This window comes from Pelodiscus sinensis, chromosome 31 (assembly GCF_049634645.1).
Source record: "Pelodiscus sinensis isolate JC-2024 chromosome 31, ASM4963464v1, whole genome shotgun sequence".
NCBI lineage: Eukaryota > Metazoa > Chordata > Testudines > Trionychidae > Pelodiscus > Pelodiscus sinensis.
Window position 1 is genome coordinate 6,319,641 of NC_134741.1, and position 13,461 is coordinate 6,333,101.

Below are 13,461 nucleotides of genomic sequence, written 5' to 3' on the forward strand. Positions count from 1 at the left end.
GAACCAGGAGCCTTTTGCAAATTAAGCAAACACGATAACCACCACCCCACAGAAACATGCTTGTCAGTTTTTTTCTGTACATAAACTTGGACAAATATTCTGTTACTAATTCTTTGCCCAAGGCAGAGCAAGAGCAGGGAACAAGACCCCCCCCCCAATACTTCTCTAGACCCTTTGCTCCCAACACGGGGGGGGGGGGTGTGCACCTCGGGAGGAGTGACCCACATCATATCCCCAGCATTTCTGCCCTTCATAGATGGACCTTTGGGGGAGGCCCAGATGCTCCATCCTCTCACTCAACTCCTATCACACACTGGAGCAGGGCAGCGCCCAGGGGTAGGGCTGAGCCATGGGGTGCTGGGTAAAGGGCAGAGGCTGCAGGAGCTGATAGTTTCCCCAGAGCCCAGGGACCCATAAGGAGGCACCATGCCCTGTGTCTCTCTCGGAAGGCGCAGAAAGGGATTGACTGGGGACAGGGAGAGTGGCTTAGGGGTTGTGCAGCTTTGTTGCCCTGGTTAGGGCGTGGCCAAAATACAGGCCTCGCTGTGAGCAGGATTTGAACCTGCACAGGGAAACCCTAATGGATTTCTAGTCCAACGCCTTAACCACTCGGCCACCACAGCTATGAAGTCAGCAGTGTCCCAGGATAAGGGAAACTGGTAAATAATCCCAGTGCTCAGGCCTGACCTCACCCGCCCCACAGAATTCACACAGCAAACCTGGCTTCCAGCACACAGGGCACGCTTGGGGGCTCATTGCTGGGCCCTGGGGTGAAGCATTAAACCAGCCCCCTCCTGCGGGGCCTGTGAGTGTTGCTGTCCCTGCTGTACAGACAGGGCCATGGAGACAGGGAGAGGTTCACTGAATGGGCCAAGGTCACCCAGCTAGTTAGAGTCAAAATCTGCCCCCAGCTCTCTGCCCCACCGACCGACGTGCTGACTCCCTCGCTGCCAGGGGCTGTTTGCATTGGCCTCTTTTGCTGTCTTTTCTGCTGTGAGACATTGGGACAGTTGGCCAGAGCGTCCCGCAGTTGCTATCTCCCTCTGCGCAGGTGCTGTCCAGAGCCCCGACTAGCAAACGCTGACACTGCTGTTAGATCCAGACCAGAGGGGAGTGTTTAAGGGTTATTTCGGAAGAAAGGTTTTCTCCCCAAATAAGTGCATCTAAACGGTGTTTTTTAATTCATAATAAAGTATTTTGAAATAGCACCTGGACACGATTATGCAAATGAAGCGCGGGATATTTAAATCCTGGTTTCATTTACAATTTTGAATGTCTCCATTTGCATCCCTCTCCTGAAGGAGACTGCAAGTGTCGACATGTCCTGGGTGTTGCAACCTCCCAGCACTCACCTGATGTTCCCTCCCCGCTGCCTGAAGATGTTTGGGAGTCCTCCTGCGTCTCCTGGAGCTGCAGGTCACCAGCGTTGTCATCCTGAAGCTGCAGCCGCTGCTTCCCAGGTGTCTCCATCCCAGACTCCACAACTATCCCTGGAGGCAGGGGCTCCCCACACCCCGGGATTCGGTCCAGTTCCTCACAGTATGCCCAGTGCTGCGGTGCTTCCCCAGAGCGGGACCTGCCCTCACGGGCCCTCACTTACCCCTCCCGCAATTCGTTGACCTTGGGTCTGACTTGGTCTAGGATGCAGGAGTGGGGAGGTGGCCTTTCTCTGCAAGGCCATCAGCCATTGGGCCATATGTTAGATAATTTCATGGAGGTTAGGTCCATAAAAGGCTAGTAGCCAGGGGATAAAATGGTGTCCCTGGCCTCTGTTTGTCAGAGGCTGCAGACGGATGGCAGGAGACAAATCGCTTGATCATTGTCTTCGGTCCACCCCCTCCGGGGCACCTGGTGCTGGCCACTGTCGGCAGAGAGGACACTGGGCTAGACGGACCTTTGATCTGACCCAGTACAGCCGTTTTTATGTTCATAGATGTCTGCATTCGTCCACCTGGACTGCCGGGCCTGCAGAGACTCTCCCTCGGATCACAGCTCCAAGAGGGTCTTTATCTCTGGCCCAGACACTGACAGTGCCCAGTGTTTCTGTCCCTTGCTTGGTCCTGTGATATGTCCCTGAAGGGGTCTCTGGGGGCTTGTGCCTGAGACATGACTCTCCGGAAGGCAGACGTGCTCGATCTTAGGCAAAGGACCCAGAAACAACACTTTACGGCAAAAAACGCAAGGACGGCTCTTGGTCCGCATCCCTGGGCCACACAGAGTATCCAGAAGTCACTTCCCCACCTCTCCCTTGGCTGCTCTAGAGCTTAGCCCAAAGTCTGATAAACTCTACTCTCCCACCCAACAACCTCTGGGACTCCTCTCCTGCCCAGCTCCTCACACCACGGAGAGCGCAGGGCAGCCACTCCCCCAGCATCACCACTTCTGGTCTTTGCCTAATGGCCCCTTTCAGGCCCTGGGTCAGCCAAGCAGTTCCATGGGTGGCCAGGGGAGGCCTCTTCTGTGTCCCAGAAGGACCTGGGAAAATGTGAGCAAAGGAAGCAACAAGGCACCACTGGGAGTTGAACCCAGGCGCTTCTGTTTAGACAGAGCAAGCTAAGCCATGGTGCCCCCCTCAAGCTGTTGGGTGAAACTGCTCTGTGGTCCCAGACAACACCTTTGACTCCCAAAGTGCAGCAATTTCCTTCCAGCCCCGGCTGTGTCTGCGGCTGAGCAGCACAAAGGAAGATACAAGATCCCTGAGGGGGGGAGTCTTTGCCGGATGAATGTGCCTGAGGAAAGACGCTGGAAGCGCAACAGACACACAAAAGGGGACGAGTGACAGTTTGAGTCGCACACACAACAGGTTGCACAGCTCAGCCAGGGACCTTATCCACTCACAGAGCTTCACAGCTTCTCCACCCCCCAAACCCCACCAGGCAAACTGCCCCATGGGCCTCGCCCGCACCATGCTCAGGGCCTGGGGATTTTCTGTCAGTTTGCCAGACCAAATAACAACCACCCCACTGCTCTGGAGTCTCTGCCTCTTATGGGCCTTCTCATCCTCAGGCTCCGCTTTGTCTCCAGGCAGACCCTGCTACAGCCACCTCCATCTGGCTGTCACTCCTGGGCTTTCTAGAGTAAAATGTGCCTCTTCATTCTGACTTTGAATACCTGGGGTTTTAGCAACCAGATCTGCACCTAACACAAGCTAGTGAGGAGTCTGGACAGCTTCTGCAGCAAGGGAGACAGTAACTGCAGGGCATCCTTGACAACTATTTCAGAGAGCAAAGGAATGCAAACTATTTGTTAGTGAACAACAAGGAAACTGTCACCCCAAGTGGGACTTGAACCCACAATCCCTGGCTTAGGAGGCCAGTGATTTGTCCATTAGGCCACTGGGGGACACAGAAAAGCATGGCAGGGAAAGAAATTCACCCTTCTAAATGTTCCTTCTTCAACTTTTAGCTCCTAATGAATCCCCTTTGAAGAAGCCAGATACACAGGAAGGGCTGATCACACCCCTCTGAAAATCAGCTTTCCATGGGTATCTGTAGCTGGCTCCAAGTCATGGGTCTTGACATCTCGTCTCCCTCCCGAATCCAGGGAAGTGTCTCCCACCGCTGCAGCCTCCTGAGGCTCTATGGCCCTGTCTGTACAGCAGGGACAGCAACACTCACAGCCCCACAGGAGGGCCCCTGAGCAGCCTCTGATGCTCCGTGTGTGAGCCCCAGAACCAGCCCTGAGTGACGGGGGCAGAGGGGGAGCAGCTCACACATGCCAAGGGGCTGGCCAGGGGCACGACATGAGCCTGCCAGGCAGCAGTGACATCACAAGGAACTTTTACAGCACCTCAGTTTATTGGCTGGGAGGCAGTGACCTCACAGAGCAACCATGGCAACAGCCAGGTGGGACAGACTCATTGGTTGGAGGCAGTGACCTCACAGAGCAACCTTCGCAACAGCCAGGTGGGACAGGGGCAATCTCAGAGACCCCCATGGCCTGGCTGCCTGGAATCGTCAGTGTTTTTCCGGAAAAACTATGCTGCTCCCATTCGGGCAAAAGTCCTTTTCCGGAAAAACTGTTCTGGAAAAGGGCCAGAGTAGACAGCCCAGTAGTCTTTTCCGCAAAAGAGCCCCAATCGCGAAAATGACGATCGGGGCTTTTTTGCGGAAAAGCGCGTCTACATTGGCCACGGATGCTTTTTCGGAAAAAATGCTTTTCCAGAAAAGCATCCTGCCAATCTAGACACGCTTTTTCCGGAAATACTTATAACGGAAAACTGGTCTGTTTTAAGCATTTCCGGAAAAGGGTGACAGTGTAGACATAGCCCCAGTAATCTGTTTCCTGGCAGCCGCTGAGTTGGGGCCTAGGCCGGAGGATGTTGCGAAGGCCGAGATACCGAGGCAGTGTGATGAAATGCATCCCCTCCCCCCCGTACTCAAGGAGCTGACTGGGGTGACATCTGAGACATGGAGGATTATTTCAGAAAACTCGCGGCAGGTGGGAGAGATTCCCGAAGAGGGGGAAGGGGCAACCTATCAAAAGGGTATATCTGGTGTCTTCAGGAAAGCTGTGGGTACCGTCTCACGTGACTTGCGCACGAACGTGCTCGCTAGCCAAACGCAAGCTAGCCGGAGCTACCGTCAGGGGGCTGCTAAAGGGTCAGAGATACCGTTCCCAGGGAATAGTTATCGCCGTAGTGCCCAGCCTCGCTGGAAGGGCGTAACGAGCGGGAGTCTGGCAGGGATTCCTTGTGGGCCCTGTTCCCTTCCTCGGCCATTTGGATGGGCGGCGTAGAGAGTACGCTTATCAAGACTGCGGAGGACCCCGAGCTGGGAGGGGTTGCAGGTGCTGTGGAGGACGGGTTCCTCGCAATTCAGAATGATCTGGACAAAGCGGAGAAATGGTTTGGAGAGACTACGATGAAGTTCAATAAGGCCAAATGCAAAGTACTCCGCTTACGAACGATCGATCCGTTGCTTGCGCCCGCGTGCACGGTGGCAGAGAGAGAGAGACAGAGAGAGAGAGAGAGAGAGAGAGAGAATGGGAAACGGCTGTCTAGGAAGGAATACTGTGGACAAGAATCAGTGCAGCAGGGGAGAGGGCCAGGGAGAGGCTGGCTGTCACAGCGGACTACGAGGTAAACGGGAGTCGAGAGCGGTAAATAGGTTGCCAGAGCAACGAACATCGTTCTGGGGCGCGTTAGCGGAAGCAGCAGTGTCATGCGCAAGACAGGAAAAGTAATTCTTCCGCTCTACACGGTGAGGATTAGGCCTAGCTGGAGCATCGTGCCCTGTGGGCGGGAAGGGAGGCAGACTCATACAAATCGGAGACAGGGAATGCAGGAAAGTGCAAGAGAAACTGACTGTGTGGGGTGTAGAAGATTTGAAGGGAGTCTGCCAGAGGGGAGCTGCTAAGAGTTTTCAGGGCCATAAAAGGCTGCTAGGCAGAGAAGGGAGAACTTCTGGTTCTTCTGAAGCTTGGCGGGGGAGGTGCAGGATGAGAAGCAAGGGGCTGGGGCTGGGGCTACAGCGAGGGCCCGCAGACCGTTAGGGGAAACTTTCTGTAAGGCAAGCAGGGTGGCTGAAAAGGAGCATCAATGGCCTAGGAGAGTGATGTGCTTCCCGGGAGATAGCAGAAAAAACAGAAAAAAGAGCCCCCACAGACTGGGCCAGGCCAAGTCAAGCCTGAGCACAGAACAGGAACCGAGCAGAGAAAAATGCAAAAAACAAGCAATGCTTGCCACAGAGAGAAAAAAGAGCAAGGACAGGAGCAGTAATGTCCCCTCTCCGTTTGCCTTGGTCATCTGTCAGTCTATTGTTCACAGCGAGCTCCAGGGGAAAGCGCGAACGCAGTCCCCCACTACCACAAATTATGCAGTTGAGTTTCCCACATTTGGGGAAATCACAGGGGTCAGCACACCCGCAGTGCAATGGATGAGCCTCACTCTGGGAAAACCACCTTCATGATCATGGTATCTCCCCTGCCAGGTAAGTATGATTTCCACCTGCACAACCACCGCCTGCCCCCCACCGCCCAAACCCTTTCACATCATGGGGGACGCCGCCTAGCGCACCCACACCGCCACGCCCCAAACGCTCCCCTACCGCCCACACCCGCCCTCAAGCCGCCCCCGACACCCACACCGAGCCCTGCGTGCCCAAGGCGGGCCCTGCTTGCCAGCCCGCTCCCGCTCCCACAAGCCCCCGCTCGCGCCCGCATCTGTATACATGCTCACGCCCCTCCGCCTCTCCGCCCGGGACATGCCCCCGCCCGCCTGTCTGCCCGGGCCCGGCGCTTTATCCCCTTTCTGGCCTGAGTCCCGCTTCGGCAGCGAGGAGCCCAGCGGTGCTGCTGCACCCCGATTCCCGACCCCGCCAGCGCTCTCCCCGGCTGCGGCCCGCACACCCAGCAGGGGCTGGCTCGGGCAGAAGCTGCCACTCGGGAGGCACCGGGTCCGTGCGGCTTCTGCTCTCGCCCCGACACCCCTGGCCCAGCCGGGCCCGTCACCCTCCAGAGCCAGGTGCATCCGGGCTGTGTCTACACTGGCCACTTATTCCAGAAAATCAGCCGCTTTTCCGGAAGAACTTGCCAGCTGTCTACACTGGCCCCTTGAATTTCCGCAAGAACACTGACGATCTCATGTAAGATCGTCAGTGTTCTTGTGGAAATACTATGCTGCTTCCGTTCGGGAAAAAGCCTTCTTGCACAAATCATTTGCGCAAGAGGGCCAGTGTAGACAGCACAGTACTGTTTTCCGCAAAAAAGCCCCAATCGCGAAAATGGAGATCGGGGCTTTTTTGTGGAAAACCACATCTAGATTGGCCACGGACACTTTTCCGCAAAAAGTGCTTTTAGGGAAAAGTATCTGTGCCAATCTAGAGGCTCTGTTCCAAAGATGCTTTTAATGGAAAACTTTTCCATTAAAAGCATTTCCGAAAAATCATGCCAGTCTAGACGTCGCCCCTCTTTTTAGCACTACATAGTTCTATTTTTTGTTTTAGCTAGACTAGACTAACACAACTACTACTATTAAAAAAGATAGTACACCGTAAGATACAACAACATTTTCAAATAGACAGAGGCATTTACAGGCCTCACTACAAAAGCTAATGGTTCAGTTCTGTTTTTTCACACCATTGGGTAGCTTCACCAGAACGAAGCCTCAAAAAATTGAGTACAAACTCATAAATGTTCCTCTCCATGGAAATCTTTAGTAAAAGGTGAAAGATTTATACAATCTAAAGAGAAACCAGAGTATACCGCAGTTGCTGCAGAGGCGCTGCCAGAAAAACGGCGTCTGTTTCTCAACTCACGGTGGCTACCCCGGACCTTCTGCAAATCCCCACCCCTTCTGCAGCCTGTTGCTCTGCCACGCTGATAGCCCGAGTTTTGCGTGGGAGCCAGGGGCTTTAGGAGCAAACTCTGCCCCATGGACGCGGGTCGTGAATCACTGTGCGCAATGCATCATGGATATGTAAATGAGCACCCCTGGGTATACCCGAGCACGCGGAGGAGCCCAGATCTCCGAGCTGTGGCTGCAGCCCCTAGCTCGCTGCTGCGGGCCGGGCTGGGCAGCTGCTGCCGGTCCCACCGCTGTTCCGGGAGCAGGCTGCGTGCTGGTTCCCCGCGGGCCCTCAGGCCGGTAGCTTGGGGGTGCTGGGCTCCGCGCTTCCCTCGGGAGGGACAGGCGGGCTTGGGGCTCTGGTTCCTGCCGTGTGTAAGGGCCGGGGCATGAGCTGCTGAACTGCCCCGGGGGAGGGTGGGTCAGCCACGGAGCCTACAGAGGACCCAGCCCGCCCTGCGGCAGCAAAGTCATCGGCTTGTCCCCAGCCTCCAACGCTGCAGCCTGCACCTGCAGCCCTTCTCCGTAGCCCACCCGCTGTGATCGAGCCAGACCCCGGGACACCCGAGTGCGATTCTCCCCTGTCTGGGCCGGCTGGTGCTGCCCCCGGTTTGCTCGCGTTGTTTAAACACCTCAGTCTCCGCCCCTAGGAGCTTCCGCTCCCTAAAGGAGCCGGGTTGGTTCCAACCTTCTCAGGAACGTTCACAGCGCGGAACAGAACAGGAACAGCCGCGCTGGTGACAGAAACCCTGGCACGGGGTCTAGCGCGGGGTTTGTAACCCCCTCGTCTGGGAGCGTCACTGGAACAATTCTCTGACACGCTGTGCTTCTATTGCATTATCTACACGACGAGTTTTCTCAGCAAAAAAAGGTGCTAATTAGGGTCTCATTTGCATGAGTCATGAACTTATTTGCATATTTTCTGGCAAACTGATTTTGCGCTGGGGTTGTTGTGCAAAAACAAGCAGTATGGAAGTTTTCTTTTTGCACAAAACCCCCTTTTTCTGGAAGATCAATATACCTCTTTTGGGGGGGCATAAGAATCTTTTGGGAAAAGGGGGTTTTGTGCCAAAAAAGTGTTCTCACTGCTTATTCTTGCACAAAAATCCCATTGGCAGAAAATATGCAAATGAGATTGTGACACATGCAATTGAGTCCCTCATTAACATATTTTTTTAAGGAGAAAACTTCTAGTGTAGATGTAGCCTCTGTGGCTACGTCTAGATTGGCATGATTTTCCACAAATGATTTAAACGGAAAAGTTTTTCCGTTAAAAGCATTTGCGGAAAAGTGCATCTAGATTGGCACGGACGCTTTTGCACAAAAGCACTCTTTGCAGTAAAGCGTCCATGCCAGTCTAGACACGGTTTTGCGCAAGAAAGCCCCAATTGCCATTTTTGCCATCGGGGCTTTTTTGCACAAAACAGTCCTGAGCTGTCTACACTGGCCCTCTTGCGCAAATACGTTTGCGAAAGAGGGCTTTTTCCCGAATGGGAGCAGCATAGTATTTGCGCAGGAACACTGACAATCTTGCATTAGATCGTCAGTGTTCTTGCGCAAATTCAAGCGGACAGTGTAGACAGCTGGCAAGTTTTTCCACAAAAGTGGCCAGTTTTGTGGAAAAACTTGCCAGTCTAGACGTAGCCAGTGAGTTACCAGCAGTGGGGCTGTTAGTGTCGGCATCTAACTAATTGCATCATTAGGCCATGTCTTCACTCAGGTGGAGATGGCTGCTGCAATCCATCTTCCAGAGCTTGATTTAGCAAGTCTAGCTAAGCCGCAGTAAATCAAACCCCTAGGGCACCTCCTGCTCTTTGCTACTATCCTACTCCTAAGCTACGTCTACACTGGCCCCTTTTCCGAAAGGAGCATGCTAATTTTCAAACTTCAGAATAGGGAAATCTGCGGGGGATTTTGAAGTAGGAATAAGAGATCTTCCGGAATAGGGTTTTATTCCAGATGATCAGGCCAGTCTAGACGCTTTTTTCCGGCTTTTCCCCAAGCTGGAAAAAGGCAGTGGACATCTTTATTTAAATCCCGCGGGGGATATTTAAATCCCCCGCAGATTTCCGTATTCTGAAGTTGAAAATTAGCATGCCCCTTTCAGAAAAGAGGCCAGTGTAGACGTAACCCCACTGTGAGGGCACCACCAAGCTCAGCTGAAGGTAAAACCAACTCCAGATACATGTTGAAGAATGGTGGGAAGAAAAGACCCATTGACCTGGCAACAAGGCACCACTGGGAGTTGAACCCAGGATCCCCTGCTTACGAGGCAAGTGCTTTAGCCAACTAAGCCATGGTGCCCTCCTTAAAAAGGGGCATGAAATTGTTCTACTTTATGGTGCCAGACACCCCCTTCCCGTTCCAAAGTGCAGCCGTTCCCCATTCCCCTCCAGCTCTTGCCATGACTCAAGGTCTGTGCAGCCCAAAACATTTGATCAGCAGCTGGTACCCAAAACCTTTTTGCCAATTGTAGCCCCAGGCCCCAAAGGGGCAGACCCAAGGCGGCCGCCTGGTCCTAAGGCCGGGCCTGCAGCCAGGGGGAGGGAGAAGAATCTCTCCTTTCAGCTGGAGTTGAATCAGCAACTTAAGGACACTTGCCCAGCACCCGCTACAGGCCTCTGCTCTGCCAGCTGAGCAATGGAAGGTGCCTGGGGCAGGCTGCTTTGCCCAGGTGAGTTTTTTGACCAGTGTCAGGGCAAGAGCCCCCTGAAGGGGCCGGCCTCCCAGGGGAGGGGCAGGAGAACCCGGCAGCACAGGGGTGTCACAGGCGCTTCACCCGCAGAAGGACCCTTGAGTGATCCAGACAGAAACGCCGCGTCTCGCTCCCTGCAGCTCCCCTTGCTGCCCTGGCAGGCGCTGCCCCTTCCCCCACTGGCCTGGGCCTGGCCTCCCTCCCCCGCCCGGCACCACAGAAAGCCCCTTGGCGTGAGCCTGGGCAAGCCAGAGGCCTCAGGCCTGTCCCCTCTGAGGGGCTTGTGCCTCGGCCTCCTCTGCCCTTGGTGCGGGCTCTCCCGGCTGCCCCTGAGCGCTGCTGGCCAAAGGAGGCAATAAGGCAGGAGAGGGGGGAGGAGCAAGTCCCGCTGAGGCCGACAGCTCGGGCTCAAGCTTCCAGCCCCAGCACAAAACCTTCAGCCAGGCCCGTGTGGCTCCCTCCTGCCCCCACACACGCTCACAGGGGGAAACGTGCCCCATGTTCCATCCCCGCGCCAGGCCTGGGCGACGGGCTCAGCCCTCGAGCAGCCCACAGGGCCTGTGAGGGACGGACTGAGAGCAGGGCCCCACTGACACCCCCCGTCCTGCCCCACTGGCCTGCGTGCGGCGCTGGCACGGGACAGGCAGGAACGGCAGCCGGGGAGAAAGCAGCTTGGACTGACGGGCGAGTCTCACTTGCTGACCAGACTCCCGGGTCCTGGGCTCTGGGGACAGCCTGGGGGGGGGGAGCGGGGAGGAGAGAGGGTGTGAAGAAATTCCAGGGGGGGCATGAGGGTTTTCACAAATCAAAAAGGGGGGGGCGTGATGCCAAAAAGTTTGGGAACCACTGCAAGGGGATGACCCAGCAGGGACTAAAAGTGAGTGCTCCAGGTGAGGTTTGAACTCACAACCTCAGCACGTCTCCTACAAGTACTGCCTTATAAGTACTGTGCGCTGACCCATTGCGCCACTGGAGCAGATATGTGCAGTGCTTCTTCAAAGTCCTTAGATTGAAAAAGTCAAGACGCAGAACGTGGAATTGAAGTTTCTGCTGAGCCCTTGTTCTTTCTTTTCACAGGCAGAGCCGGGGGGCTCCGCACATCCAGAGACCCCTCCCTCTTCCTCTCTGGTCTCTGAAATAACCCACCCTAGTGGGGCACAAAGCTGCTGGAGGCCAGAGCACTAGAGATGAGTTGCACGTGGGTTAGTGCTCCCTTTGCGCGTGAGAGGTAGCAGGATTCACTCCCATCTTCTCCCACCTGCTCGCTGGTGCTGAGGGGCCGGCCTCTTTCCTGCTGCCCCAACTCTCATTCCCACAATGCACTTTGTGCAGGGACCATTGGTCTTTGTTGCAAGGCGTGTGGCTGGGAGCCAGGACCCTTCCCAAAGTATACAACTCCCCCGCCCTCCCCCCATTCTGCTCACACTCTCTGGCTGCCCCCAGCATGGGCTGAGCTCAGGGGTCAGATGGGCGACCTGCCCTGACGCTGTGATGGCATCAGGCACCTGAGCACAAGTCTGCTCACAAATCTCTAATGGGCCTCAGACAAGCAAAAACCCCCTTAGTGAACCTCAGGGCAAGGAAGCCAAAAAGCCTGCAGCACAAGGACCTCCCAGCAACTGCCCCAGCCCGTCCCACTGAGATTTAAACTCAGATTGGAGGATTCAGAGTCATTAGTGCTGCCCCTTACACTTGGGACCTAGACAGAAGGCCTGGGGTAGACACCTGGGGCACTCAGGTCTCAGACTGGCCTCTGCTCTCCTGGCTTCCCTCCAGCTGCTTCATCTCTCAGGACTCTCTGGCTACGTCTACATGGCACGTTTATTTTGGAATAAGCTCTTCCGGAACAGTTATTTCAAAATAGCACGTCTACACTGCAGGGAAACCTCAAAATGAGTCTGAGGAGACTTCCCTAATCTAGACATGTTACCTTGATTTAGAGCCCCAGGGGGAATAACTTAGAATGGCCCTGGGGAGGGGATATTTTGAAATAGCAGAAGTGGAGCATGTACACGCACCTCATTTTGAAATAGCTATTTCAGAATAGGCATTTTTCTGCGTACAGTGAGGTCTACAGAAGTTGGAATTAGCCGTCCGTTATTTCAGAGTTACTTCAAAATAACGGAATTGCTGTCTAGACTCTTGCCTTGTTATTTTGGAATAACAGCCATTGTTTCAAAATAACTTTTCTGTGTGGACAGAACCTCTGTCCTGCCCCAGTTCTGCTGCTTTCTGGACAAACTCCATGTTAGGACCAGTCACAATCTGGGGTCAGTGAGGGTCCGTCCCACCTGAGATGTGTGTTCTACAAAAGCCTCCTGTTCCCCACCCACTTCTCAATACTGACTGCAGACACTTTTCTTCATATTGGGGTGTAGCTCAGTGGCAGAGTGTTTGACTGCGGATCCCATGGTCCTTGGTTCAAATCCAAGTGCCACTTGCAAGAGTGTCTATTTAATAGAGACATTTCATTTGTATGTGAACTCTTTGAATGAATACAAACCTGTAGGCTACATCTACATGGCAGGGTTTTTGCTCAATGTTCTTGCACAAAAACGTGCAGAGCACAGCACGAGTGTTCTTGCATAAGTAAATTTGCACTACAGTGTTGGAAAACAGTGCTTCTTCCAGAAGAGTTATTCCTCTCCCCACGAGGAATAAGCCCTCTTGCACAAGAGCTCTTCCACAAGAGGGCAGTGTAGACAGGCAACATGAATTTCTTGTGCAAGAAACCCATATGGCTAAAATGCCCATCAGAGTTTTCTTGCACAAGAGAGCAACCACACTGCCATGGACGCTCTTGCACAAAGGCACATCTCTTGTGCAAAGCACTTGGCAGTGTGGACGTGCTCTTGTGGAAGATCTTTTGCAAAAGAACTCTTGCGCAAACAGTTCTTGCACAAGAAGGTTGCAGTGTAGACGTAGCAGTCGTGTTATGATGGTGTTTAGGTCAGTAACTGGGGCCTCTAAATGGTGCTTGTGACCTGTGACCTAGGGATCCATGTTGGATCAGCTCAGGCACTGGCTGCTCAGAGACTGGTCAGAACTGGATTTTCCTGCCAAGTGGCACGAGGGTTCCTGACAATAAGCAGCAGAACGGCTCTGCACAAGAGGGTTTTTTTGTGCAAGAAGGAGCAGTGTAGACAGCTGCTTCTTGTGCAAAAGTCTCTGCTGCAAAAATGATGGCTCATTAGGTATGCAAATGATGTGCAGCAATATTCATTTGCATATCTTATTGCTCAGCAATGCGCAGCGTAGTCACAGCTAAGGAAGCCAAACACTGGAATTACCAAGGATTTGCAGCAAACCAGTATTTCGCCAGCGGGTCCCACTGAGGTCGTGGTGCAGGATTCAGACTCACTTGCTGAGGAAGGTTCTAGAATCTCCCTGCTTCACACAAAATTTTTTAAGCTTGCACAGGGGCCATGTTTACACTGATGGGCTCTTGTGCAAACAATAGGCCAATGAGGCTAAGCGTGGA

The 13,461-nt window shown here is 54.0% G+C and overlaps 5 non-coding genes across 5 annotated transcripts; all 5 read right to left on the reverse strand.

The window, feature by feature from the left end:
* Positions 1-541: 541 nt before the first annotated feature.
* Positions 542-623, reverse strand: TRNAS-AGA (transfer RNA serine (anticodon AGA)). The gene has a single exon. It is a non-coding gene; the product is annotated as a tRNA-Ser (tRNA).
* A 5,151-nt stretch (positions 624-5,774) lies between these two features.
* On the reverse strand, positions 5,775-5,938 carry LOC142821700 (U1 spliceosomal RNA). Its single transcript, XR_012898391.1, has one exon. It is a non-coding gene; the product is annotated as a U1 spliceosomal RNA (small nuclear RNA).
* Positions 5,939-7,085: 1,147 nt separating this feature from the next.
* LOC142821687 (U5 spliceosomal RNA) lies at positions 7,086-7,201 on the reverse strand. Its single transcript, XR_012898376.1, has one exon. It is a non-coding gene; the product is annotated as a U5 spliceosomal RNA (small nuclear RNA).
* A 2,314-nt stretch (positions 7,202-9,515) lies between these two features.
* On the reverse strand, positions 9,516-9,589 carry TRNAT-CGU (transfer RNA threonine (anticodon CGU)). The gene has a single exon. It is a non-coding gene; the product is annotated as a tRNA-Thr (tRNA).
* A 1,273-nt stretch (positions 9,590-10,862) lies between these two features.
* On the reverse strand, positions 10,863-10,956 carry TRNAI-UAU (transfer RNA isoleucine (anticodon UAU)). The gene is made up of 2 exons: positions 10,919-10,956; positions 10,863-10,898 (listed from the first exon to the last, which is right to left on the reverse strand). It is a non-coding gene; the product is annotated as a tRNA-Ile (tRNA).
* Positions 10,957-13,461: the final 2,505 nt, after the last annotated feature.